Raw genomic sequence first — 13,880 nt, forward strand, 5'->3', positions numbered from 1 at the left:
GTGAAGTTCTCCTCCTGATGGTTGTGGAGTTCTCCAACTTGGGCGGAAACCGCTCAAGCCTCTTATACGGCTAGCAAGCCAATCGCTAGCCACCACGTGGGAATAATTTAGAACTGGCCAATAGTGGGACACAAATTTGCATGCGGGTGGCGGGAACTCCTTTGCACCGTGCATTTCTCTTTGCAACTAAGAAATGCACCCTGCAAAGAAAGCTCCTAGTGGTGGGAAATAATTTAGCAGTGCCGAAGTGCACAGAAACAAAATCACACCCTTGGGTTGTGACAGGTGGAAATGGGGTAGCAGGTAATGCTGGGGCTGCGTCAGGAGCAAGGCTTGCCATCTGGGGCCTTGTGCGCAGGTCCAGCACAGCCATCCTGGTGCCCGAGGGGGCGGAAATAAAGCCAAGTGAAAGGTTCAGATTTGAAGGAGTGGAATCCGGAGTCAAACCCCTGTTAAAGCAGCACAGGCAGCGGCCTGAGTCGATGTGCGAGAGGGGCGTGCCATCTTGGCCATGGACTCCCTGTTTGCCCTTGGGCAAGTCACTTAACTCCTCTGGTTTGGAGTCCCCCCAGCCTCATGTGCCTTTCACAGTTTTGGGGCATGCCCGCTCATTCTGCAGAGGTGCCTGTCAGCCTGAGGTGCAAAGCAGCTGTGGGGCAGGAGGAGATTGATTCCTGCCTCAGTTTCCCCCTTGGTAAATGACAACGAAGTGCTCAGCATTGTCACAGGGGGGGGAGGCAGAACTGTCCAGGTGTGGCGAGAAAACAGTGCCAGGTCTGGCAGCGATCTGAGTGGGTCTTGCACATTACATTTTTGAATGGTCATTTTCTTTTCTGTCATAATTCTTTCTTCTGCCATTCGTAGTTCATGCAGCTGCAGCAGCCCTGCCTGCCCGCCCACAGCACCCCGTGTGTCGAGCATTACACACACACCAGGTGGGAGACAGTCCCTGCTCCAAGGCCCTGGCAATCTTGTCAAGACAGCGATGGGGAGTGGGAATGGGAACTGAGGCACAGACAAGTGACATGGCCATGGTCATGCAGTGGGACAGTGGCAAAGTTAAGACCAGAACTGAGCTTTCCAGAGCCTCAAACCACTGCTAGATTTCTAGGTTTCCTCCCCACTACCCCTTTCCCCATGCAGGTGACAGGGTTGATCACTAATTTTTTTCTATGCCCAAGGCCAACCATAAAAGCGAATAGCATTTGCTTAAACATTCCTCTCTTGCCTCCACCCCTTCCCTCTCTGGAGCTCACTGGCAGGTGTTTCTCTGCCTTCTGGGATCAAGTTCTTTGCATATTGGTTCAGGAGAGGTGCAAGTAGGTGTGAACAGTGCTAGGGAGCACCTAGAAATGACCAGCCACAGCCGAGCAAGTCTGCCCTACTCTATCCTTACCAAGCATCACCCTCCAGAGCACTATGTGTTTCCAATATGCCTGTACTCTCTCTCAGGCCTGCCCCTTCTCAGTCCTAATAACACATGTCCATTCAAAAGGTGTTCTCAGAAGTGTTGGCCTCAGAAATTTGGTTCTTGGTGCTGCCCCAGCCCATCACAAGAGGACTTTATAATAACCAGAAATCTCTGGCAAAGGGAGGCTTATCTAGGCTGGAGAATCAGCCCCTCTCCATGCTACACAAGTGAAACCAAGCCTTGTCCCCTTCCATGCCACGCTGACTTGGTGGAATTTCTTATGGGGTGAAAGTAATGCAAAACTCTAAAACACTTGGTTCAGAGATGATACCTTTTATTAGACCAAGAAATCACAAAAAAAAATATATCTTTCTTTGTAAGCTTTAGGGCGTGCACACAACCTTCTTCAGGCTGAGGGAAAATTAAAGATGATAAAAGTCCTCAGGTAGAAAATAAACTTCATTTTTCACAAAGGAAGCTGAAGGTGGATACATGTTCCTCTGGATCCATGATAGATAGGTATGAAAGTAAAGTATTTGTAGGAGCACTGCCGGTGGGGAGGACAGAGTCAGGGGTGTGGAAAGCAAACCCCATTGAAATCAGCAGGATCAAAGCACATGCTTGCAATGAAGCAGAGAGGAAGGATTATAAAGCTCCATGGAGACATGGATCTGCAGGAGATATGGATCTGCATCCTTTCAGGGAGAGGAGGGAACTGGACCAAGCCCTCACATCCCTGGTGAGTGCTGTCTCTCAAGACCATCAGTGGGGGCCATGCTCGGATAACCCTCATCACTATGTTTTCAGGCTTGAAATGTGGGTAGGGTTTAGTGGGGGAGTGGAGGCAGCCTGGAGAGTGGTGTGCAGCTCAGGTAGGCCCACCCTTGGGCACCTAATCCAGATGGGGTCCCAAGTGGAGGGAGTAGTAGGATAACAACATGTGCTAACCTCAGAGGGGAGCTGGGAGACCCTATTGCTATGGTAAGGGGGTCCCTATATGTCCATGCGATGGATGTGCTTAGCTGAATAGGTGCTGCTTTTGGCAGACAGGTGATGTAGTGTCCACAGGTCCTAGAGCAAGAACAAGCAGCACTGTTCCCTGCCCGGCAGCACAGTGTGCTTCCCTGGTCTGTACTGTGTTGCCAGGCGCATGCTTCCTGCTGCTACCTGTTGTACCTAAGCCCGTCTTCTCTGAACCGTGCAAATGTCCCTGGTGCCCCTTCCTGGAAGGGAACGTGCCCGTGATGGTGAAAGTGCCTGTCAGCAGGGAAGTCCTCTCTCTCCCTTCTACCTCATTTCCCCATCCCCATTTGTCCCCGCTGTTTTTCCTCTCAGCCTTCTCCTTTCTCTGCAAACTGGGGATAAAGACAATAGCAAGTGGCTGTTTTCCCTTGTGTCATCACCCATCCTAGCACCCAGCAAGCTCTGCCCTGCTGGGCTCAGAGAGGCATTAATATCTTATCACCCGCATTCCTGGGCAGGGAATGTGTTTTTCCCCAAAAGCCATGGTAAGGTCCATTAAGCTTTTCTGCTTCACCAGCACAGTTCTGTGTCCTGCGAAGGCTGACCTGGATAGTTAATTTGTAACCACTAACGATGCATTGAGTTCTGGTATGTGCTGTGATTAACCCGAAGAATTCTGCTCCAGAGCCAACAGTGTAATTGTGAGGAGGACAGGAACACTTATGGCATGCTTACTTTCCTTTCCTGCTCAAAAATAATCAGGAAAAGTCAGGCCTATGCTATTTACTACCATAAAAATTGGGTCCAAGGCTATTTTCGGATATGAATGAAATGGGGCTGCTTATTTCAGCCTGGTCCCTCGAGGTTTTTATCTGCACAAATCAGAGATCGTCACGTAGCCTAGCGCATGTAGGAATTCCTGGTCAGAAGGCACCAGGAACTAGACATCAGGGTTATTTCAGACTGGGATGAGGGCTGTCTGGGAGCGCACAGTAGGGAAAATGAGTGTTTGGGGCCAGGAGAGCAGTGGGAGAAGGCAGGTCTGGAACAGCGGGATGGTTGCAGAGGATGCAGGAGGTATAGGCACAGGGTGTAAGACAACACATCCCCAGGAATGATGGGCTCTGGAAACACCTGTGGGAGCTTCCATCAGCTCCCTTAATACAGTTTTTTTCTAAGGGATCTTTTTTGCAACTAATTAGTTGGTCTAATAAAAGATATGGCCTCTACCCAAAGACTGCTTGCAGTTTTTTCTAATGCAGCCAGGAGGAAGCCTCTCAGGTGCCCTCAAGTGAAGAAGGTCATGCTTGGTAGTTTCAGCTGCTGCTCATCCCCTGTTTCTAATCATCCAGCCTTCCTGTAGCCCTCTACCCCAGGAGACCACAAAGACACTCTCCTGGTGTTATTTGCCTTCCAGCTCTTATGTGACTGTTCTACTGCTTCTCCAGTCCTCCAAAGCAGCTGCAGGCAAGCATGAAAGCAGAGGGCTGAGTATTGGAAGAAGGGCATTGGGGGTAGGGCCCTGGGATGGGTGTAATAGCCTGGATGCTGTTCTTGATGGCTACTGCCTTGTGATGGGGCTTCCTGGTTCCTCTCTTGCCTGTGCCCCCAGTGCATGTTGAATAGGCCTGGTTCCTCTCTTATTCATTGTTTGTTCAGAGCTAAAATAGTCTCTTGTGTAGTCCTGTGGGGCTCACAACAGCCAGGTTGTATTTGGAGTTTTTGTGATTCCTACAGAAAAGTGAAAAATGAGTGCATTCATGATTGGCTGTATAACTTATTTGTATGAGTGTCTGTAAAATATCTAGCCTTGAAGAGCCAGAATAACAGGGAGGAGAGAGATTTTTTTCTCTTTGTTTTGGAATATAATAATAGTATTTTCAGTGGCTCCTAACCCCTCATCCCTGAGTGGCAGGGACCTACGGGCTGAGAAGCTCTTGTTTCAGCTGAGAAGCCTCCTCTCTGCCATCCCACGAGGTCCAGTTTGGCTTCTTGCTCTCTGTCTTTACTCTCTTGTAGTACTGTTGGAGCACTTTGTAGCTGTGATGGTGTAGCAAATCTTCAAGAAGCAAGCTGGGGGGAGTTACTTTATTTTGTTTTTTGGTGGGGTTTTTGTGATATTTCTTATTGGACAAACTGCAGCTTTGGTGCCTTTCACTTGTGCCCAAAAGCTTGTCTAACGTCTCACAACTAAACAGTTAGTTCACTAAACAATATCATCCAAAAAAAAACCCCCCTGTGCTTCACCCTCTTGGTCATCCTATTGCTACTTCTAACCTTTCCAGCCCTCTGTAAAAGGCTGGCATTCAGCTGTCCAAGTGCTTGGCAGAAGTTTGTGAAATATCCATTGTACTATGGTACCTCACCATCTACGTGGGATCAATCCAGGAAGAGTAACGTGGTCCAACTGGTGGCTGATCTGCACATCCCCTTGCATGTAGCTAGGGAATTGTTCGTGAACTTCTATGGGGGGTGATGCAAGATGTATTTCACACGTTCTCTGTCCCCATCTAATTAGAGGGGTCTGTGTCCTAAAAGCTACCTGTTCACACAGGTGATGCTTGTGAAGACATCTGGTATTGAGGTTCAATCAGACCACAACTAGGGCAGCTGGCGTTCTACCATTGATTTTAAAAAATGCCGCCCCTGGTGCTCTTGCTAGACCAACTCCTGGAAAAACAAAAAAGCATAATTCTAGAAAGCAGCTTCATGCAAATCCTAGTGACCGTACAGCCAAGCAAATAGCTTTAATTACTTTTTTTCTGTTGTATTTAAGCTTCTGTTGCCATTGCTGTTTTGCTATGATTTAGAACTCAGCATGCAGCAAGTCTCTTCCACTCCAGGTCTTTTCAGTAAATGGAAAGCATCTGTAGCACTGGTGGCCTCCCCTTTGGGAAGGTTGTACCTGGGGAGAAGGGAGAGCCCTGTCTTCACAGTGGCTAAGGTACCACTGATAATTGCACAGGGTTTGGCCTATGACCTGGTACCTGCTCCTCAGCCCTGTTCAGCGCAAATAGCTTCCAGCAAGAGAGTGGAGGGAGGGGAGCCCAGCACCAGCAGTTTATACTTCTGCTTGCTCTTGTTTTCTCAGAGCATGAAGGGAGACCCTGAATGTGAGGCATATTGTAGGTGTTTGGCGGTTTTGTTTTTTTTCATGTGTTTTGCAGCTTTGTTGCATGCAGGTTTGGGACACTTTTAAGGATTTGGGGGTTAAATGATTCCTATGAAAGCAGGGGTCTGAACTCCAGGGCCCGTGGGGCTCCTCATGGCCCAATGTGCCTATGATTCAGTTAGTCTAATCATCAATAAGCCACATGCAGACAAGTTTCTGACTAAACGTTGTGTCATTCAGCGGTCTGCGGGAAGATCCTGAGCAAACCTGTAACCAGGTTATCTCCATCTTCCCAACTCCCTTTTTTTTATCAGTTATGTGCAAGAAAGTCACAGCGGATGTGGTTGGGGTTGGAGATATTGCAAGGAGCCGGCAGCTACTGCTTTTCTCAAGTTCTTCAGGCTGCTCTTCACACCCCAGTTGGGCTGAGTCTTGGGCAGGCAGTGAGGAAAGGACCAGGATGGTTTAGCAGCAGGGAAGCACCTATCTTTCCAGCCCAGCTACAGTAACTCTTCTGGGCCAGACTGAAACTTCCTGCTCGCTCTGTGCATGCCAGTATTTACCCTCCTGCCTGCCTAGGTTTCTTATCTCCCTGAATGCCAGCCTTATCAGCACCATCGGAGTGAATGACCGCCTCCAGGCTTAGGCTGGAATGTAATTGCAGCTCTTGCAAACAAATCAGAGCACAGCCAGCACAATTTGCTGGCATGGAGGGAACAGCAGGGCCACAAGCTTCAAGGAAGGGAGGGAGGCTCTTTGCTCTGAATTTTGCCTGCAGGATCCTACTCGTTCCTGTCCAACTACATGGAAAATGATGGGTGCTTCTAGGGTTTGCCACTTTCCCAGAGCTTTTAAAACCTTAACTAATTCATCCAGAGGCAGTACAGGACTGGGGTTGGACGAATGGAGAAAACAAAGGACCTGCATCCAGTGGTCTCTTTGAAGCAGCCTGGCACATTGGTGGCTGAGCAAGGTCAAGAGCTTGGGAGTCACTGGCCTCTGCTGTCTGCCATTGCTGTGGTGTCTGGCATACTGAAGGTGCACAGCTGTACACACATGCAGAAAGAAGGCACAACATGGGCACACACAGGGAGATTCTCCAAAGAATGAACTCACCTTTTGGCTTAGCTCTACTTCCATTAGACAGGATGCTAAAGCTACTGGAAAGTGGCCTGGCTGCTCCCATGAAAATGCTGGGCATATCTGAAAATCCCCTCTGGAATACATACGCACCCTGGGAAGGAACCAATTGTGTAACTGGTATGTTGGCGAGCACTTATTCATTCTGGGAGCACTTTTGAAATCGGCACAACAGCTTACATGAGTAAGCGCATACCAGCAGGATTAACATATGGATGGGAAGGCTGGGAATCCACCAAGGTATAGATGCATGCCTCCAGAACATACTCGGGCATTAAAAGGAATGACATTCTATCCAGTGCCACAATCTCTCAGCAATCTCCTTTATGGTTCAAGTGATCCAGGAAAGAAGATAGAAATACCAGGAATGTGAGCTAGGAATGAAGCCACTGCATCTGCCATGATGGGTGTGCTATGGGCTCGGGGAAGGGGCCAACCACCAGCATCCTTGTATAGAATAATACCTGGAAGGGGAAATGTGTAGAATGGAAAATGGCGACATGAGAAGAGCAGCCTGGGATAGATGGGGAGAGCAGAGCCTTGTTGAACCCTCAAGTAATGTTGGTCATTGTTGGAAGGGTCAGATGTAGTGCACTTAATAGCAATATAAATCTGACCTAACAGGAGAGTACAGCAGGTCTTGACAGGGCCTGCTATCACGAGTCTTCTGTGAGCTGCCTCCACCTTCACATGGACAGGGCAAATCCTGATGAGCGCCTAAATCCCTCTGCAGCTGCTGACGGGCATCCAGGACAGAAAGGGAAAATGCTAGTGTCTCACTGTTGTGAGCCTGTTCCTCTGATTGAAAAAAAGTTCCTTATTTTAAGTATTTAGCTCATTGCAAGACACCCGATGCTGTACTTGTTGCCCTAGATGAGCTCTGTGAACATTAATCTGTTTGTGTTTCCAAGTGGAAGGGCTTTACAGAGCAGCCCCTGAAATAAAAGCGAGGGGCGTGTGCCTTGTGAATCCAGACGCAGCAACTGCACATGCATTTACAGGAAAAGCAGTGATCCTTTGCACCACCCAGAAATGTGCCCCTATTTACAGAAGAGATGCAGACTGGCTCAGACGGGGGTTATTTCTAAAGCAGAGCAGAGGAATTCTGTACACAAGCTCCTTTTAAAAATACTCTTGCAGAAACCAAGTCACATATCCTGCCTAGGGGCCAATCTGTCAGGAAAAGAGCTCACTCCTAGCACGCTTAGCTAGGAAGCAGGCCAGGAGATAGCCACATTCATGGTGGTGTCCCACCCTTGATGAGAGGCCCCCTGTGCTGTTGCAGGGGAAGGGCTTGAGAGGGAGCGTGGCCAAGCACTTCAGGAGCTGGCTGTAGCCCTCAGAGAGGTGTGTTACTAGTGGCCTGCTAGTCACTTTGGGGAAGTCATTTGGCTGCTCAGGTCCCCATCTCGTCTTGTCTTGTCTGCTTAGCCTGTGGGCCCTTCATGGCACGAGTGCCCTCAGACTGCGTCTCTGCAGTGCCCATCATAAAGGCCCTGATCTCAATGCTTGCAACTAAATTAGATAAATCAGGGGTGTCAAACATACAGTCCATGGGCTGGATCTGGCCAGTGGAGCCATGTCATATGGCCTGTGGGGCTCATGCAGGGGCCAAGATTTGAGAGTGGGGTGAGCAGGGGCAGGGCCCAGCATTTAACTTGGGTACGAAGACCCATTTGGAACATGGGTCGGCAGCAAGGGGAGAGCAATGGTTGCATTAATCCCACAGCTCCCTGGTCCCACTTACCCTGCTGCTTTTCCTGCCACCAGAGTCCAGGGATCCAAATGAGTTTGATACTCTTGATATAACTGATGATGAGTATCCCCCACATGCAAGGCATTGGGCTTGGGGCTTTGGAAACCTGTTTTCCATTCCCTAGCTCAGTCATTGACTTGCTGGGTGACCTTCATCACATCACTTCCCCTCTTTGTGCCCCAGTTTTCCTATCTGTACATCTCTACTTTGATGAAAAGGCACCAGCGAAGAGCTAGATACCATCATCATCACTAGGATAAGAAAACCCCCCAAGCCGGCACTTCAGGGGAGACCGCACCATCAGGCATCACCTGCCTGGTTTTCTCCCACTTCTCTGGTAATAGCCACTGTACTCTGGATTTCTTCTCGGCTCTTCTCCTTCAGTTGCCAAGTAATCTTCAAGTTAGCTCTTTAAGAATGGTTGAGGCTGCCTAAAATTGATCCCCTCCACTTGAAGCCTGAAGCATAGAGTTGGTCAACGTGTTGTATACCTTGGAATTGGGGATGAATTTAAGAAACAAGGCCATTGATTGAATAGGTGGAGAAGCAGCTGCAGGGAACCACAAAGAAGCAGATTGTCCTGGTTAGCCCTTCAAGCTCCTCCTTCAGGATAAGGGCAAGCAAAGAGGTGTGTGGGGCAATTCTGTGGCAAGAACCCTGAAGCCCACTGACGGACCCGCTTTCAGGAGGGCAATAAATCCTGCTAGTTCTCAAGAAGGGGTATTAGTACAGCCCCATGCTGGAGGCAGCACCAGTGTGCCAGGGGCAAGTGGCATGTATGACCAAGGCTGCACACACCTGGCAATGGGCATAGCATCAGGCCTATCTTTCCCTGCCTCCCTCATAAATGCCAGGCAATCGCTGGTGAAGGGCTTTATTGTATTCCTGGCATACCAGGAGCCTCGCATGCTGACAGCTCATTTATTTCAGTCCCAGCAGCAGCTTCTCCTTCAAATATGCCTGGTTGCTGCCAACCATTTGCTGTCAGACCTGGGGATGTGCCGTAAGGAGAAAGGAACCGTCCTCTCTAGCCCTTAACCCCCATTTCCACATCGGTTCCAATCTCCTCTTACAGCAAGTCTCTGGTCCCTTTCTTTTCTCATTGATTCTGTTCATGAGTGCTCCTCTCTCTTTTTCCCAGTAAGTCCAGCCCACTGTGAACCCTTTGGGTGTCCTCAGCCCATTGCTTTAAGGACCCAGCTTGCACAGGAGAAGAGCCACAGAAGTGATTCTAGGACTGGGGACAGGGTTGAGAGATGTCTCTAAGCAAGAGACTGCAAGAGCTCAGCTTGTAGCTTTATCATAAAGCAGATGAAGAGGTGAACAGATTTGCCGTGTATCCAGTACCTCCTTTGGGGAAAATACCAGGTATTCAAGGGCTTTTCAGTCTAACAGTCCAAAAGAGCTAATGGCTGAGGGCAGATGGCTTCAAATTAGAAACTAGCTGTGCACTTTAACAGTGAGAGTGATTAACTGTTGAACAAATACGATTCTCTGTCTCTGCAGCAGTGATTTAGCCTGACGCAACCCCCAAGTAACTGAGTGAAATTCCTTGGCCTCTATGGGTCAGAGTAGGTGGTCTCATGGTCTCTCCTAGCCTTAAAAATCTGCTTAATCTGCTGTGGGGAGGAAAGGTACAGGCACCAAGGTCCAGATCCTCTGAGGCATTTAGTTGCCTTTCTTTCTCTCATTGAAATTGGAGGATATGCAACTAGATGCCTGCAGCTGTCCCAAAAGATGAGGATGAATTTCAAGGAGGAGGCACCCAGGCACAGCAGCACTTTCTGCTAGGGTACATTAGCCACTGCACCTTCAAAGGGATCAGAGGATGAGGGAAGCCCCCTTTCCATGTTTGCCACCAACCCAGACTCCACTGTGAACGTATTTCAATAGGGGCAGTCTCAAAGAAAGCCCTGAAGGAGCAGCGTTCTCGGACTTGCAGTGGTTTGCAAATGTGGGCCCTACCTTAGTGCACTATGAAGAACCATTGGACCAGTGGCTTTCCCCAAGTGACACAAGCATGTGGTGCAAGAAGATAGTTCTCTGGTGTGTCAATGCACTTGATCCACCCCTGAGAGGCAGCATGAACCCTGCAGGAACTGCAGCCCCCTGCGGCTGCACTGGGTAGCAGGCAGGGCTGCATTCCTGACACGGCTGCGGCTCCCTTTAGCCCTGGGGGATGGGCTGATTAAACTCCACAGCAGGAAGAGTCTTCAGGTGAGAAATGCTTTTCATACTTTCTTGATAAGACTTGTGTTGGCAGCACGGCCAAAGGGCAGGGGGGGAGGGAGGGAGAGAGAGAGGGAAATCTAAAGGGATGGCATCATTTTTCTTGTAGGGCATCTTTGTCAGGCATCCTGCCACTTGTTGCAAGGCTCTCGGGGCTTTCCTCTGCCATCTTGGCTGTATCTCCAGGCCACCTGGCCTCCTTTATGAGCTGGCTGTCTTATTTGAGCCCCTTGCTCTTGGATTTCCCCTGCCAGTGTCTGCTTCTCTCTTTCAGTGTTCGGGGTTGAAGTCCATCTGGCCGTGATGACTCAGGAATGCTGTACACAGCGACGGAAAACCTCCAGGAATGAAGCCTCAGGGAGATGAAAAGGATGAGAGAGACTGAAGTACTCTTCCTAGTTCTCCCTCAGTCCTCTGGTGTGTGTTTGAGTGATTCTTTGTCCTTGGGCTCTGTTTCTCCGTGACTTAAATGGCGATTGTTCTTCACTTATTTAGGGTATAAACTGTTCAGGGCAGGAACTGCCATTTTAGGCCAAGAAGCCTGCCGCTCAGGCTTCTCGGCCTGGAAGGACGTTGGCAGTGGGGTCCCGCAGGGCTCGGTCCTCGGGCCCGCCCTGTTCAACATCTTCATCAGTGATTTGGATGAGGGGGTGCAAAGCACCCTGTTCAAATTTGCTGATGACACCAAGATGTGGGGGGATGCGGGCACAATAAAAGGGAGCAACAGGCTACAGTCGGACCTTGACAGGTTACAAGGATGGGCGGAGGAGAACAGGATGGGGTTCAACACAGACAAGTGCAAGGTGATGCACCTGGGGAGGAACAACCGGCACCATACCTACAGGCTGGGGAACTCCCCTCTTGTCAGCACGGAGGTGGAAAAGGATCTTGGAGTCATTATTGACTCCAAGATGAACATGGCTCGGCAGTGTGGGGAGGCGGCTAGGAAGGCCAACTGTACCTTGACGTGCATCCACAGATACATTTCAAGCAGGACCAAGGAGGTGATCCTCCCCCTCTATGCGGCACTGGTCAGGCCGCAGCTGGAGTACTGCGTCCAGTTCTGGGAGCCGCACTTTAAGAGGGATGTGGACAGCATCGAGAGGGTCCAGAGGAGGGCCACTCGCATGATCAAGGGACAGCAGGGCAGGTCCTATGAGGAAAGGTTACGGGACCTGAACCTGTTCAGCCTCCAGAAGAGAAGGCTGAGGGGGGAATCTTGTGGCCTGCTATAAACTAGTCAGGGGGGATCAACAGGCACTGGGGGAGTCCCTGTCCCCCCGGGCGCCGCCAGGAGTGACCAGGAATAACGGTCACAAGCCGTTTGACCCCCAGTACTCTTTCATGCCATGGCAGGGGGTCAGACTAGATGATCTGCCCAGGTCCCTTCCGACCCTAGAAACTATGAAACTACTATATGTTTGTAGCATGCCCAGGCCAAGGGGGGCATGAACTCAGTTGGAGCCACAATGATACTGAGGAACCTACTGTTTTAGAAGGGGATATCTCATTGGGATTTTGATCATCATCCTCGCAGTTGGATTTCACCTTTTTTCTTTTGAGCTTTGTCTAATAAATTGGGTGCAAATTCTCCTTTCAGCTTGTGCACAATCTTCTCTATGTGCACACAGGGAACGGGGAACTGTTGTTCACCCAGTCCCCAAATACTAGAACTAGGAGGCACCCACTGAAATGAGTAGGAGACAGACTTAAAGCTAACAAGAGAAAGTACTTTTAGGCAGCATGTAGTTAACTTGGGGAATTTACTGCCATGAGAGGCTGTAGAGGCAGATGGTGTGGCCAGGTTCTGAAGGTCCATGAATTTATCTAGTCCAATAGATCTATTAAAAGGTATGAAGCAGAATAGTCGGAGGTTTTCTCTGGCCAGTGATGGTGGGAGCCATGGAGGGTCGTCCTCTTGTGTATGACATTTTAGGATTACAACATACATAGATTAATATCTAAATTTAATAACCATTTGACTGTTTTATGTGCAGCTGCATGGATTAATTTTTAGATTGCCATTAAATGATCTAATTGGGCAATTGATCACCATCTGAAAAATCACACCACAATCTCAACCCAAACTCTCTCTAACTCTCCATTTATGGAGTAGGTATCCACGTTTTCCATAAAGTGTCCGGATGCAGTTTGGGGAGGACAAAATCTTTCTTGGTAGGTCAAATCCTTGCTGAGATGATGTATTTCTAGGGCAGGTTGGTATTTGCCCAGGCTTCCCTCCATTGTTCTTCGATGCTCTTGTCATCATCATTGAGCTTCTTGGCGTATTTCCAGAAAGGCTCAAAACTAGAAAATCCATCTGGTGGTGGCATGGTGATGTCCTTATTGATTGGGAGGTTTGGGTTACCGATAGACTTCTGGTATTCCCTCACAGGGAGGGTAACAAACTCTAGATATATCTAGTTCAGCATTCTCGCTCTAAAGCACGCAGCTCTGCCACTACTGGAGATGGGCTTCTGGGCCAGAGGGACCGCTGGTCCGACCCAGTATGGCACTTCTTGATTTTTTTTATTTTTTATTTTTGCCTGGCCTGTGTTCCACAACACGGAGCCAGCAGACTGAGGGCTTCAGTAACACTGCTGACCGCAGCTTTGGTAGAAGATGCGAGTCACTGTTTCCTGAAGCATCTCAGAAAGCATAGGAGTGATGGCCTCACAGCTGGATGGGGAGTCAGGCCAGGAACCAGATCCCCAGATGTTTTATAACAAGGTGGCCCCATCCAAGTCAATAGGCCAGATCTCCAGCTGGTGTAACTCAACCCAGAACTGCTTGGGACAATAGGATAGAGGCACAGCTAGTGTAAATGGGCATTGCTCCATAGTGATCAGTGGTACTGACTTAAACCAGCTGAAAATCAGGATGCCAAAGCATTCAGTCAAGCATTCCCTCTACAATCTTTCCTCTTCCCTTTCTCTCTCACCTTGGGTCCCTATCTGCTTTTCTTTCCAATTGACTTTCCTCATTTTACATTTATTCTTGCTCTCTCTTCCTTCCTCCCTGTTACTTTTTATTATATCATTCCAGCAGCCCTTTTCTCTATACCTCAACCACTTCTCACTAAACAACCTCTGATTTATCTAGTCCCACTTCCTCCCTCCTACCTTGCTCTGTTCCTGTCCTACCTTTCTGCAGCCTCATCTTTCTTTTTCCAACCTGTTTCCTAGACCTGCTAAATACCAAAGCTAGATGATTTTGATTTTAAAAAATCGTCTTTCATTGTTTTTAATAGTTTTGATTTAAAATATAGA

The sequence above is a fragment of the Alligator sinensis genome, unplaced genomic scaffold (assembly GCF_000455745.1).
Source record: "Alligator sinensis unplaced genomic scaffold, ASM45574v1 scaffold1086_3, whole genome shotgun sequence".
NCBI classification, from domain to species: domain Eukaryota; kingdom Metazoa; phylum Chordata; order Crocodylia; family Alligatoridae; genus Alligator; species Alligator sinensis.